Source organism: Vicia villosa, linkage group LG6 (genome assembly GCF_029867415.1).
Source record: "Vicia villosa cultivar HV-30 ecotype Madison, WI linkage group LG6, Vvil1.0, whole genome shotgun sequence".
Taxonomy (NCBI): Eukaryota; Viridiplantae; Streptophyta; class Magnoliopsida; order Fabales; family Fabaceae; genus Vicia; species Vicia villosa.
In genome coordinates this window covers 113,786,336-113,801,673 of record NC_081185.1, presented here as the reverse complement: position 1 = coordinate 113,801,673, position 15,338 = coordinate 113,786,336, and positions in this window count along the sequence as shown.

Here is a 15,338-nt window from a genome sequence, read left to right as displayed (position 1 = left end):
ATCTAGGGAGAACCTAGGTAGAGGGGTCATTGGGTAGTGATTAAGTGAGGAGTTGTAAACTGGAAGTTTAGCTCTGAATTAATACTGCTAATAGTGGACTTCATCCCTGGCTTGGTATGCCCCCAGAGTAGGTTGGTTAGACCGAACTGGGTGAACAATTCTGTGTGTTCGTTACTGTTTGTATGCTGTTCTTTATTTTCTGCACTGGTTTATTAATCTGATATAAGATGTCGTAACTGTGGTGTCGTTTTCTTTTACCTCCCCGTTTCACTTGGGAGGACGGCACGCTAGACCCTTCACGCGAAATTTGGAAGGAGAATGCGCCCGTGGTGGGATGAATTTTATTTCAGTTCTTCCTACGATATCACACGAACTTTCTTATTTGTCCTACGAGTAGGAAAGGGGAAAAAAGATCTCAACTAAACCCTAGGAGTTTGCTAAGTGTGGGGATTTCACCTAGACTAGAAATTCTGGAGTCCGGGAGGTCGGTTATACATAGGGAAGTGTTTAAACACCCTACATATCTGTAGTACTCTACAGGAACCTTCTCTGTGTCATTGTGATTGTGTTTGCTGCTAATGATTGGGAAAGTTTCTCCTTTGTGTTAGGAGAAGGAATTGAATTGATTTGAAAAGACAGACAGACAGACTGACTGACTATTTTTGGTATTTTATTAGCTCGCTGAGATTCCTTGTGAACCTCATGCCTACATATCCCTAGTGGAAGTCAGAGCTTAATGTAGTTCGGGGAACTAACTAGGGAAATTAAATGTTTTTGGTGCCTTGCTTGAAGCTCAAGGTTGAAGCTTGGAATTAAATCTCTGTTTACAGTAAAGAGACATGAAATTATCTCTACAGAGAGGTATTTGTACTATTCTACCACAAACATTTAAAGGAGTGACAGAATAACTGGATTCATTTCATTCAAGAGGGGGACCTTACTTGTGTGTGCAAGTATGCCAGTCAGATGCCTCTTAAATGAAAGAAAGTTGCTCGTCCAAATTAGGGAAAGTGTACAAGTCTGGGGATGTGCCAGAGCATGTCTTTCAGAGTCCTAAATGAGAGACTTTGAATGAAATTGAAATTGAAATGTTTGTTTGCTTGAATGTGGTAGAGTAGTAAAAATATCTCTCTATAGAGATAAGCTATGTCTATCTACTGTATAAAAGATTTGACTTTAGCTGGCTTGTATGAGGCCCAAGCTTGAGGCTTTTTGATTGATTAATTAATATTATTGACTCTGGGAGATGACTCCACTGGGGATTAATTACAGGGTATTTTTGTGTTCTGTACAAAGCCCAGAATTGAGGCTGACTCTACTTAGGGAGACTCTATTTATGTGCCTTGTACAAAGCCCAAGGTTGTGGCTAACTGTTGAGGGTAATTTGAATGAATGACTCTATTTTATGTGCCTTGTACAAAGCCCAAGGTTGTGGCTGACTCTAGCTAGGGAAAACATTATTTTCTGCCTTGTACAAAGCCCAAGGTTGTGGCGGACTCTTAAATGAATTAAGTATGGATGACTATATGGGGAAAGATCCTAAGTGTTAGGAATCTTTGACACATGAAAGATATGGTTTATCTGCCTTGTACAAAGCCCAAGGTTGTGGCTACTGAATGATGAAGAACTCACTGGGGAGACTCTATTATCTGCCTTGTACAATGCCCAAGGTTGAGGCTGACTCTTGACGGGGGAGTTTTATTGTTTGGGTGCCTTGTATGAAGCCCAAGGTTGAGGCTAACTGTTTTTGTTGGTTTTGACTCTACTGAGGAGGTTTTATTTATTAAAAGACTGTTTTTCTTTGGAAGCTAACCCTTTCCAGGGATTTTGACTCAGCTGGTGAATTTGTCTGTTAAAAGACTGACTTTATCATGTTTTTTTGGAGGCTGACCCTTTCCAGGGGTTTTGACTTTTTTGGGGAAATTATCCCCTAAGAGAAATGACATTATTTATTAATTGACTTTGGAGGCTAACCCTTTCCAGGGGTTTATATTAAAAATGAAAGAATGTGTGGAAACTAACCCTTTCCAGGGATTTTGTTGAAAATGAATGGCAGAAAGATTATCTAATGGAGACTTCTTGTTTAAAGCCCAAGATGAAGGCTGACTCAATGCTGAGGATGACCCAAAGCATGGATCCTAGACTCTGCTAAGGAAGATTGATGAAGATAAGGGTGACAGAGACTGTCCATGTCTCTCATTCCAAAAGGTGTACTCAATGCAAAATTGAGACAAACTTAGCTTGTTTAAAGTCTGGTTTAAATTGGAAGAAACTCACCAGGGTAGGCTAAAAGGTGACTAAAGACCTGTTCCTATGTTTATAAGAAACCTGATGGGTCCTTGTATACAAGCTCAAGAGGAAGCTGGAAATACTTTTAAGAAGCCTGTGGGTCCTTGTACAAAGCCCAAGAGGAGGCTAATCGAGGGTCCTTGTTATAGCACAAGAGAAAGCTATGTAGTTTTGAACTTATTTTGGTTCTAAGCAAATGGGTAAGAGGTTTCACCGGGAATAATTCCTCTTTGGGTGGATGTGTCCTATTTATTTGGATTCTAAGGTTTTTGCCAAGATGTTTCACCGGGAATAATTCATCTTGGGGGTTTGAACTACAGATCTCTAATTAGGAAAGAGCCTTCACCGGGAAGACATTCTCAATCCTAGGCCATATTCCTATAATATATATATATAGTTTAACTGTCCTAAGGTTTATACTCAAACGCAGTTCTAAACTAATATATGCACAGTTTATATTTGACAGTAATTTAAATAAAGACTGTAAATTGAAAGCTTGTAAAGCCTAACCTGGATGGAGTGGAGGCCATTGAAGAAGTATGTACAAAGCCTCAACAGTATTTTTGTTGTTTTGTTGATAACAGTTGAATATATATGATAAACAGTTAATGTTTTTTTTTGAAAACAGAAGAAGTGAAGATGGACAAAGGTCACATAGGTATCTGAAGAGTTTCACCGGGAATAATGCCCTTCAAATACCAGAAGAATGTTTTGAAAACAGAAAGAGGATTTTGAAAATACAGTTTTGAAAACAAGCTAAGAAGAGGAGGTTTTTGGGACTTACACTCTATTAGAGGCCCAGTACTTTACAGTACTGGTGTAAAAACAATTTGGAAAAAAATGACTTGGAATGATACAAGGTTTTGTTGTTTGAAAACCTTAATCATTTGATTTTATCAGAGATTGAAAACAGTTTTGAGATTTGACAAAAGTCAATTTAATTAAAGTAAAAATAAAGATTTTTACTTAATTAAGACCTAAACAATTAGGGTTTTATCATAAAATTATTTATAAAATGATTAGGTTAAATCAAAGTGAATATATATATATATTTAAAGTATTTAAGAAAACACTTAAAAACATACTATTTTAAACCTAATTAAAATTCAAGAAATACATAATATTTTTATGATTTTTTTGACTATTCACAAAATAGGTATATTAAATAATAGGTGTATGAAAAATGAAGTGAAAATGATTTATTTTGATAGGTTAAATAAATATGTGAAGTTGTGAAGAGAAATGAAAGAAATTAGTGTTAAAAAATAAGTTTTGGCCCTTGGAGGGTTTGAACCCACGCCCTTGAGGTCACCAGTCCAAAACAACACCACTGAGCCAACGCGCGCTCAGTGTTAGTGACTTGCCTTCATTTGGTTATGTTTCAAAACAAGTTGTAAATCTTTGAAAAATAAAAGAATCAAAAAGTCTGGGGCGAGGGGGATTCGAACCCCAGACTTTGGGCATGAGGAGACTAAGAGCGCATGTGTGGCCACTAGGGCAAGTTATTCAGTCGTTAATAAAACGCACACCATTCAAAATAAAATAAACTCTCCCCTGAGAATTCAAATTTGCGCGCCACCACCATCTTCATCTTCAACCTCAAGCTCTCCATTTTTGAATTTCTGAACTTACTCGTTTCTTAACCATTTGCAACGATGTAAACACGAAACTTGCTCTAAATTCACTCATGATTCTAAGTATGTAACTAACATGAACTATCATTAACTACATCTAACTAATTTACCAGAAATCGTGAAGAACCCTAAAATTTCAAAATTAAATTAAATGACTATACTGAAAGATAAATGGATGATGATAGAGGGTTTTCAATCCTCTGATGATGCTGAACAAGATAGAATCGAGCTATTTCACAAAGAGTACTTAAATTAAAGAGAGGGAGTTCAGAAACTTACCTCTGAAAATGGAGATCGTGAGGATAATAGGGAGCAACTGGGCTTGTATGAATGATCCCAAAAGCTTCCTTGTGGCTCAGTGATGCTAACTGAATGCTTGTAATAACCTCAAACCTCCTGAATTGTTCTATGGACCTCCCTCGATTTCAGCTTCAAGTGAACATGGAGGGTGTTGATTCTCGAGTTACAGATGAGCTGCAGCCATCTGGTTAGCTTCACTATGACCTAAGGAGTGTGTCTGGATGATTGGCTTGCCTTGAAACCTTCTGAATCACTCCATGGACCTCCAACTGCAGATGCTCCAAAGTGAGAGCAACAATGGTGTTCCTCCACCTACAGAAGTGATCCAGGTGCTTGGATCACCTCAAATGACCTCCCTTGAGATGTTAGAATGCTCACTTCCCAAAGATAAGCTCTGGTTTGAAGAAATCGATTCTTCTTGCCAAAGAACTTTGAAAAACAATGAACAAGAGAAGAGAAAGAGAAAGCAAGTAATATGGTTGCTTTGGTGTGTTTTTGAATGAGGAATGCATCTGTATTTATAGGCAAATGGATCAGTATAGCTGCAGAGGAGTGAGCTTCCTTAGTGAAGTTGATTTGCTTTCTTAGCCATGAAGGAATTCAAAGAATATTCCAAGTGCAATGATGAGCTCTTTGATACCACTCCCTAGCCATCGGTTTTGCTTGATCTTAGGGGACCAAATGGCTGCAGAAATGAGCTCCAATTGGTTGGGAGAAGATTCCTTTGATGAATCATCAATTTGCCATAAATTCAAAAATGCAATCATTACATAATCACATGCCTTTGTTTTTTGGGAATCTTCTCTAATCCTTATGCAATGATGGAAATTGATGTATGGTATGGTTTCAGATGCATTAGAGGTCGTGTAGCATCACTTAGTGAAGCAAAATGCACAAAATTGCAAAGTTCCAAATTGTACATGACCTATAATTTTACTTCATGAGGCCAACTTTGAACAAGCATAACTCCTAGCTCAAATTGAATTTGAAGAAGGTTGAACACAATTTGGAAAGCCCTAAACATCTACTTCAAATCATTAGTTTGGAGTTTCTTCAGAATCCTTTGGGAAATTTGTGAAAAATGAGCCTAAAGTTGGAAGAAAACTAGGTTAAAACACTTAGAAAAATTTCTAAGTGTTTATGACCTAAACTTCAAAATTTCCAAAACTTCATAAATGGTTGATCTTTTGAAAAAAGTTCCCTTGTAAGATGTTGTTTTATTTGGCAAGATCTACAACTTTCATGTTGGAAGTTTTTTGAGTTGTGTAGGTGAAATTTTGAGATCTCACCATGCCCTCAAAAACCCTAATTCCCGACTTTTCGCTCTTTGATGAATTTCTTTGAATTTCTTTGGCCAAATGACTTTGACATCCATATATTGATGATATTGATCTTTGAAAGTCATTTTTTGACCAAAAACCTTAAAAGTCAATGATGATCCTTCACAGTTGACTTTTTCCTTATAAAGTGAATTTTTGGGTTTTTGTGTAGAAATAAGATCTTCTCCCCAAATGGATGATATAAATGGATTATATTGAGGTAGTAGAGACTCTTGAATCATGTCTTGAGTTTTGGATTCATGCCCTGATCAGAAGTCAACTATCTTGGTGAATTAGGTCAAAACCCTAATTTGTCGACCATGTGAAAATAATGACTGTAGACTTTGAATTGAAGTGTGATGTCCAGTAGATCTTGTCATATGAGTTATTTGAAGATGATTGATGTTTTTGAATGGTTCCCTGGGGCTTTTTAGGGTTTCCCAAAAGTGATCCCTGATTTTAGTCCTTGATAGGCTCAAAACCCTAGTCTGGTGACCTGAGTAAACCTGTACTCATATGACTGGATGTCTAATCAGTCATAGATGAGAAAAGTGAAGTTTTTTGAGCCCCCATGATTGTATTAGAGACTAATCTTTGTATTGATTGATCCTTTGCCTGAGCTTTCTTGTCTTTGAGCATCCTCGATTAGGTACCAGATGGAGAACTGACTGCTCTGGGTACTTGTCTTGACCTGATGAAAAATCCTGAAGATATGTCATCTCAGGGGGGTCAAAAATTAGGGTATGACAGTAACATCCAATATGACATCAGGGAATACTTCCAAAGCTTGTTCTTTTACAGAACCACCTCAGATCAAAATCTGGTTGTGATAACTGAGTTATCATTATGCATAAATGGTTCCAGTATTATTATGATAGTTTAGCATACAGGTGATGAACCAAAATTAAAGATCATCCTATCCTACCATTGCTGCGTTTATAACAGACCAGATGTCACGGCATCGTATATGACATCTGGGTTCTGTCATACCAGAATTTCAATTGGTATCAGAGCAGGCATCCTATTCTGTTTCAGGATGAGATCGAGGGATGATACTTTCTGGTGCAATGGTAAAGGAGAAGAAGAGCACTTGATTAAGATGTAAAGTCTGACGGGTTTGATCTCTGTGTTAAAGAAGTGATGAGGAGACGACTGGTTTTTACTAGAGGTTGTATGACATGGAAGTTTCAGCAGATTTAAAGAAAACACATGGTTTTTTTTTTCTTCTCAGAAGAAGATTCTTCTGCAAATCTGGTATTGAAGATCAATTGTTATTTGTGCAAAGTACAAGTATTTAATTGATTATCCTTGGAAGTTCAAGATAACTGATGTTCTTAAAGAGGTTGGAACATCTCTTCTTCAAGACCATGTACAGGAAGGATAGTGCATTTGTTCTAAGATCTATCTCTTTGGTGGCAGCAGAAGCATATGATCTCTGAAAAAAGGTTTCCTGGCAAGAAACATGCTCAGCTTTGGAGTGCACAAGAAGAAGAAGACATCATAATCTTGATGGTGGTTACTTGGATCAGTTTATTTCTGATCTAGGTAAGGAAGTGCATTGGCTAATGCACACTGTGAAGTCAAGAACAAGTGGCAGTATTCTTGACATCATGGAAACAGCTTTGCTCAAGGAAGTGGCATCCTGGGTACAGCTAGAGGATTAGTCTCTAACTAGTCCTTCTGATGTCTCATGCATCAGAGTGTCTGATGTCGTTGGAAAAGAAGCAGGGATTCATCAAAGTGTGAGCTTGGATGACATAACTGCATAACTGCGGGATGGAGGTTGCTTACTCAAACTTGGTTTCACAACCAGGTCTGTAAGAGCATTGAACTCTGGTTCTGTAAAGGGAGGAAGTCCTTTCAAGTGGCAGAAGAAGGAACTGATGGCATACTGGTATGCAGCTACCAGTTGAAGAACAGATGTTCTGGTGCTAAACTTATGTAGTGTGAGTACATTTGTTTGGAACCTACTCCTGATCTGGAAGAGGAGACATATGCTTTTTGTGTTGATTGGTCAGAATACAATCAACTGAACCTTCCATCCCAAATGTTAGTTTATTTTAGGCATAAGCTTATGGGAGTTGGAAGAAGAGCTCAGTGTAAGTGAAAGGATTCATTCAGGTTTTCTTTTCAAGACCTCTATGAAAATCCAAAGATGAGCTTATATCTGGTATGTTCTTTTGATCAAAGGAACCAGATGTGTGAATTGTTTTCTTAACCATAGAACAGTTAGTGGTGAAAACTGAATACTGTGTATCGTGCATAGTGAAATATGGTTTTGAATATTGTGTGATGATTCAAGGGAGTCAGATTACTGTGTGGAATCTGAGGTATTTTCAGGAGTTATGTCATAAGTGAATCTGTTCCAGAAACCTTGTTGAGGGAATCTCCTCATGGGGTACAGATTGTGGCATCCATTATCTCAAAGTCAGAAGAGAAGTCTGAAGAAAAGCTTATTGAGATATGGCATATATTATCCCTTAATCATGACTGATGTGTAACTGAGTTGATGGTGTTGGTCGTGCTTTATTTGTCTTTCCCCATGTGTCATACAGGAGATGTTGAATGAGAAATCCAAAGAGTCTAAATGAATGATGTGATAACAGATGTTGTAGCATCATTGTCAATGCTTTCATGTATGAAGAAGAGATCATTTAGAAGGACCTGGTGTGAACAGCAAATTCTATCTGAGTGACTAATAGGTGCTTTGACGGGAGACTTAGTACTTATTGGATGTACAGCCTGAATACAGATTCATATACTCTGTCGGGAGCTAAGTATGTGTATGAAGTGTCCATGGTCCGATTTGAACTATGCATCAGTTATAGTTCTGTGTTATCTTCAATTAAGCATTAAGAAAGGCAATGGTTGGCTGGTGAGTTGATTCAAGAAGAAGAAACATATAGGAGATGGTGAGTGTCTTGATGGGAGCTGGATATTTACATCAACTATGTGGAAGAAGAAGAAGATGTATGTGATGCTTTGTTTTGTATGTTACATCACAACACTTGAAGACACCAGTAAAGATTAGGTTCAGACCTATCTGTTGAAGACATGTTCAAGAGCTATTTAGAAGTTTCTTCTACTTCAAGGTACATGAAGTGGCAGTCTGGATCTTGTGTAGCAAGCAAACTAAGGATTCCAAATTTGGAAAGTGTGGCAGTTCCAAATGAAGAATGCTTCAGGTTAAGGACAATTATTCAAAACATCCTTATGTTGTAATTCTCAGGGGGAGTATGAAGTATGACAAGACATCAATCAGTGTAGGTGATGGTAACATGTTCTGGCAATTCGTGTTTACTTTCATGATGAAGACTTCAGTAGTGAGTATGACTATGAAGACAGAAGTTTGGTGAGATGATCAACATAGCTGTAGATAAAAAGGATTCTTCTAATTCTAATTCGAGAGTATGTTAATCATTATGAGAAACATCATATCAAGGAGGATTTCAAATTATCTTGGCAGACCATGATCAGAGTGCAACTCGGTAGGGTTATGATCAACAAGTGGAAGAAGTGGCAGTTCTTTATGTTGAGTCTGTGGCAACCTTTCTATGGAAGCATCAAGTGTCAAAAGGTTATTTGTTAATTATTTCAGGTGGAGATAAGGTGGTAGACTTGAATCTGTTGAAGAAAGAGAAGTGGAGTTAGTTGAATGTACTGAGCTGTTCAACTGTATCTTAATGTTATACAAGATGTTATAACATCTAAATTCTGATGTGAGTATATTTTGTAAAGGAGTTACTTTGTAATAGTGAAGTGTGTCAGCTAGTTAGTTGGGCAGAGGGTGCGCTCTTGAAGATATGAAGATGCGTCTTATATTTTCCATTCATCATTACAAGTTTTCCTGTATGAAGCACAAATTATCTCAGATAGGGGGAGTGTCTTCTTAGTTCAAGATATAATTCTAGAAAACTATCTTGGTCTGTTATACTCTATCATCATAATGAAGGTGGTCCAAGTCAGCAGGAGCTTTTTCAACTTAGTTAGAGGAAGTTTCTTATGAAAAGGTTTATTTAACAAGATGTATCATTACAGTCAGCTTTTCTGGGAATGGTTGAATCTAATCATGTGCGTCTGGTATCCACAAATCTTGAACTCGTCTAGTGGCTGCATGTCAACAAGTGTTGGAAGGCTCTTCACAGTTGCAATATACAGTCTCAAGGTGGTCATGTCATGGAGAGTAACTTTTAAGGGGGAGATGTCCGTTGCTTTCGCAACATTTATGGCCAAACAAAGGGAGAAGAGAGTGTCACCCCAGATCATATTGAACAAGTTGGTTCTGTTCATGTTATGCGATAGTGTAGCTTGTGGAACTTGTTCAGCACGACTGATGTTTTGATGTGCTTTGCATAACTGGTAGTTTGCTAGTTGTTTTTCTACTATGTTTCTCTAATGTGGTGACAGAATGTTTTAGCCAAAAATTTGCCAAAGGGGGAGATTGTAGATGTTTTAATTGGCTGCATTTTGTGGTAAAACATTCATGTGTATTCTGTTGTCTTGACTAAGGTCATGACATGTGGTTTGTAGTGTTAAAGGTTATACAGGTTCTGGTTGTGTAAGCTAATACATGCTGTGAGTTGGATGTCATGCTCGACGTCATGACATCAGTGTTTGACAGCAGTAGCTGCTACATTTTCTATTCTATTTCTATTATGTTTCCTTATTTATCTCAGTCTTTATTTTGGGAAACTAAAGATTGTGCTGATTGTACATCAGTAATAGAACAAATCATGGGCTGTCTTTTTGGCACCCTGATATGTGAGAAGCAGAGAATTGAAGTGAAGAATACTGTTTGCTGTGATTTATGCAGAACAGGTACAACATCAAGATGTTCTATGGAATGTCACGACATGCTCTGTGACATCAGTATTTGACAGCAGTTACTGTTATATTTAGCTGTCACGCGCCTGCTGAGCTAGAATATAAAGATTCAGTAAGTACTCAAAAGATGCAGAATATTCTTTGGAATATTATGCAATCCTATGTGGCATAGGTTTAGAGATCAAGAGAATCAAGATTAGAATATTGGAGAATTATGCAGTTTCTAATTATGAAGATAAATTAGGAAACTTATGATTGAAGACCTTGTTTTTAGCAGAAAGTTTTCTGTGATTTGTAACAGCAATTAATGCTGTGATTGTAAGCCCAAGTCCAGTTGGGAATAGGTTATAAATAGGAAACTTTGTAACCTAGTTTATTAAGCTAGCCGGCGTTTAGAAAGATGTAACCATTAGGGTTAGCCGTGTAGGTGAACCTCCCGGTTTGTGGGAAGGTCACTGATTTGTGCCTCGAAGCCTGTAGGTAAGAGGTTTGTTTTATTCACTCAGAAGTTGTAAAGCAATGAGTGGAGTTGTGTGCTTGGAGGAAGCTTTGAAGCAACTCTAAGATATGTTTATTTGTATGCTTTGAATGTTGGTAATTAAGCCGTCGATGCAGTGGCTGAGGTGTTGACTGCTAGACATCATTGCTATGATTGGGAGTGGAATGGAGATATTCCATATCTAGGGAGAACCTAGGTAGAGGGGTCATTGGGTAGTGATTAAATGAGGAGTTGTAAACTGGGAGTTTAGCTCTGAATTAATACTGCTAATAGTGGACTTCATCCCTGGCTTGGTATGCCCCCAGAGTAGGTTGGTTAGACCGAACTAGGTGAACAATTCTGTGTGTTCGTTACTGTTTGTATGCTGTTCTTTATTTTCTGCACTGGTTTATTAATCTGATATAAGATGTCGTAACATCCAATATGACATCAGGGAATACTTCCAAAGCTTGTTCTTTTACAGAACCACCTCAGATCAAAATCTGGTTGTGATAACTGAGTTATCATTATGCATAAATGGTTCCAGTATTATTATGATAGTTTAGCATACAGGTGTTGAACCAAAATTAAAGATCATCCTATCCTACCATTGCTGCGTTTATAACAGACCAGATGTCACGGCATCGTATATGACATCTAGGTTCTGTCATACCAGAATTTCAATTAGAATTTTTGTTTAGAGTTGCTATGAGGTTGACATGTGGCTAGAGTTGCCATCATGACAACCTTGGATTTATATATATTAAGATTTTTGTTTTAATTGACCCTTTACTAAATAATAATTATTATTTGACCTTTCAATGTAAATCTAAGTCAGATACTAGTTCATTTGATTACCTTTAAATCTTAAAGGCAAGTTTAAATGCACTTTTAATCTTTGTAAGTTAACGAGTTTTTGATATCCAATAAAAATCATTTTCTCTCCCTTGTGGTCCAACTTCTTTCTAAGTTGACCCGACATAAGTCGATGCGCTACCAAATCGAAAACTCTCAAATGGGTTAGATTCTGTTTGAATCCGGACCATACCTCTCCTGGTGTAAGCTTCTCAAGCTTCTTGGTAGGGCATATATTTAACAAATAGGTGGCTGTAGAAACCGTTTCTCTCCATAATTCCTTTGGTAGGCTATTAGCGCTTAACATGCTTCGAACCATATTCATAATCGAACGATTTTTCCTCTCGGCAATACCATTATGCTGTGGCATATAAGGTGGCACAATCTCACACATTATACCTTCACCATCACAATACTTCCCGAATGCAATCAAGGCATACTCACCTCCACCATCCGTTTTGATAATCTTCAACTTGTGACCACATTGCCTCTCCACCATGGACTTAAACCTTTTGAATACATCAAACACTTCATCTTTCCTTTTGATAAGATAATTCCACAACTTCCTACTAAAATCATCAATAAACGTGACAAAATACTTATTGCCACCAAATGTGTCGACTTGCATCGCCCATAAACGTCGAAGTACACCATCTCAAGGTGCGCTTTAATCCTTATGACCCACATCCTTGCTAAAACTCCCCTTGTGTTGCTTTCCTCTTACACATTCCTCACACAACTCAGCTCGAATGTTAATATGTGACAGTCTGGTAACCATACCATTTTGTTGCAATGCTTTGAGATCACGAAAAATCAAATGTCCAAGACGGTAATGCCATAACCACTCCTCTTGACTTGTAGTTGTGGCTAAGCACTTATGCTCTAATAATTTCCACTCAACTTTGAAAGTCCTATTGGAAGCCAAAGGAGCCTTAAGGATCAACACTCCATTAGCATCAACAACACACAAAATCTTGTCTTCCAAGCATATCTTGTAACCTTTCTCAAGCAATTGGCCAATACTTAAAAGGTTACACCTAATACCCGAAATATATAACACATCTTTGATCATAGAATGCCCATTATTCTTCTTCTCAATCAAAACATCACTGACTTCTTCGTCCATAAGGATGGAATCGTTCGCGAACTTTACTCTACTTTTCATAACTTGATTGATTTGCACATACCAATATTTTCTCCTCATTATATGCATTGAACAACCAGAGTCGAAGTACCACTCATCGCTGCCTTGAACCCATTTCGGACCAAGATTATCACATTTTGTTCCAAGCGCAAATCTGCCCTATTTTCTACACTATTGCAGTTGCTGTCTCGCGACTTGCAATTGTTGTCCAGTACCTCAGAACTACCATCAAACTCCTCGGTAATCATTATTAAAAGTGTATCTTCAACATTACCTCTTGCATAGCAACCTTAGCTTCATCCCCTTGAGATTCCCACTATTTTACACTACAGTTAACAGCAAAATATCAAAGTTTCTTACATTTCCAGCACTGCACTTTACTCATATCCCTCGATTTTCAGCCTCTCGCGTTGCTACAATCACCATACCCATTGGAGTTGTTGCTCTCACCCTTTTGCCCCGTTGAAACCTTCAAATTTTGTGAATCACCTCCACAAAAATCACCCAAGACAGGGGCCCCCAGCGTTTCTCCTCTTCGTCGCTCCAGATGGTGAAATGTTGTAACTCTGCCTATTGTGTCAACGGTGATTTGCAGGCTTAGGTGAAGGTGATTGTGAACATCCCTTCGACCGAGGCGACGGTGTGCATTGACGAGAGCGATGATCTTCTTTGCTGTTCTTGGTAATAAAAGATGGATGATCTCTCCGAGGAGGAGAATGATGACGTTTCTTGGATGCCAAAGTGTCCTACTCGGAGCGTGACTGTCTGCGAGGAGGAGTCTTGGCGCGCTGTTTGTGTTCCAATATAACCAAACAGTTGTTGAATGTAAAAAATGAGATTAAAAATTTTAAAATGTATTCATAATCTAACAAAGTCTATATAATTTGTCCTCAATTATAATATTCAAATTCCTTCTTAGTATCAATGTTAATTATCATTATCGTCATCAACCAAGTCATCACCCTCCTCAATCTATGGTCTAAAATCGATCTCCACATAATCATACTCATCAACTGAGTCATCATCATTTTCATTAGCTTCAAGGTAAACTCTTTTTAATATGTCCCAATTCTCCAATTACCTACGGTGAGAAATTGAACTCACAGCTGAAAGTGAAAGTGAAATTGAAGAGTTAAATAATATAATAATTTTAAGTAAAGTGAACCACAAGAGTTAGAAATAAAATACTTGTAGATGTTTACTTTTTTTCCAAAATTGTTTACTTTTTTTTCTTTGAGAAAACCTTTCATTGAGAAAATGTATGCTAAACTAGTTACATAGTTTTTGACGACTTTTTCATCTAACTTTTCCTATAAGTTCCAAATAGTTTATTATTCGATCATAACTTGATAAAATAAATACAAATATATTATATCAGAGGCACTTTCAAAAAAATTATAATAAAATAAACTATGATAAACTCTTAGACTATTATAAAGTAATTATAAACATTGAGAGACACTTACAAATAAATCATCCTAAGTTATCTATGGATGATATGTTGTAACTGCCTTGACTTGTGAAAAGGTGCTACCAGTAGAATTGAAATCCCCATTTTAGGCTTATAAAAAATCCTACTATAATACTCTTTTTTTCCTATTTTTACGAATACATATAACTAATAATTATAGTCTATCATGTTCGTTAACAATTATATATTAAAAATAAAAACACTTAGAAATAGATTATCACCTCAACTTATCATAAAGTGATTGTTCACTATAATTGCAAAGAGCTCTAGCAGAGCTATCAATTTGGGTGATTTAAAAATACAACTGTAGAACTTTGGTGGATACTCCTTTAACATGATTCAAAACATAATTTTTATTGGGAGGAACACATATAACTTGCACACAATACCTTAAAGAATTATGAAATTGATTTTGATAGAAAGTATCTGTTATCAAATTTCAAATATTAATTGTATTTTTTCCGGTATGTTTCCATAGCAGAGTCCCATAATAAATGTCTAAACAAAATTAAACATGATATGAGTTTTGTAATTATAAAAAGATATTTTTAATAAATAAAGTTTGAATTTAAATCTAATTAAATACTTATCCAAGCTATGTATAATTGACTTTTAATTTTAGATCTTATCTCCAAGATATTTTAGATCATATCATGTTTAATTTTATTTAGTCATTTATTAATAGACTTTGCTGCAGAAAAATGACAAAAGAAAACACAATTAACATTTACAATTTGATTAGAAATACTTTATATCAAGATTAATCACCTAATCTTTTAAGTCATTGTGAGCAATTTATATGTCTTCCTCCCAATAAAAATTATGTTGTTAATTATACGTTCTTTGTCATTATACTGAACAATCACTTTTAAGACGAGTTAAAGTGATCATTCATTTCAAAGTGTTTTTATTTTTAATATATATTTGTTAATGAAAATGATAGACTAATTATTATTATATGTATTAGTAAAATTAAGAACAAAAAGAGTAGTATTGGTTATAGTGTCGGATGTTCTATAAACCT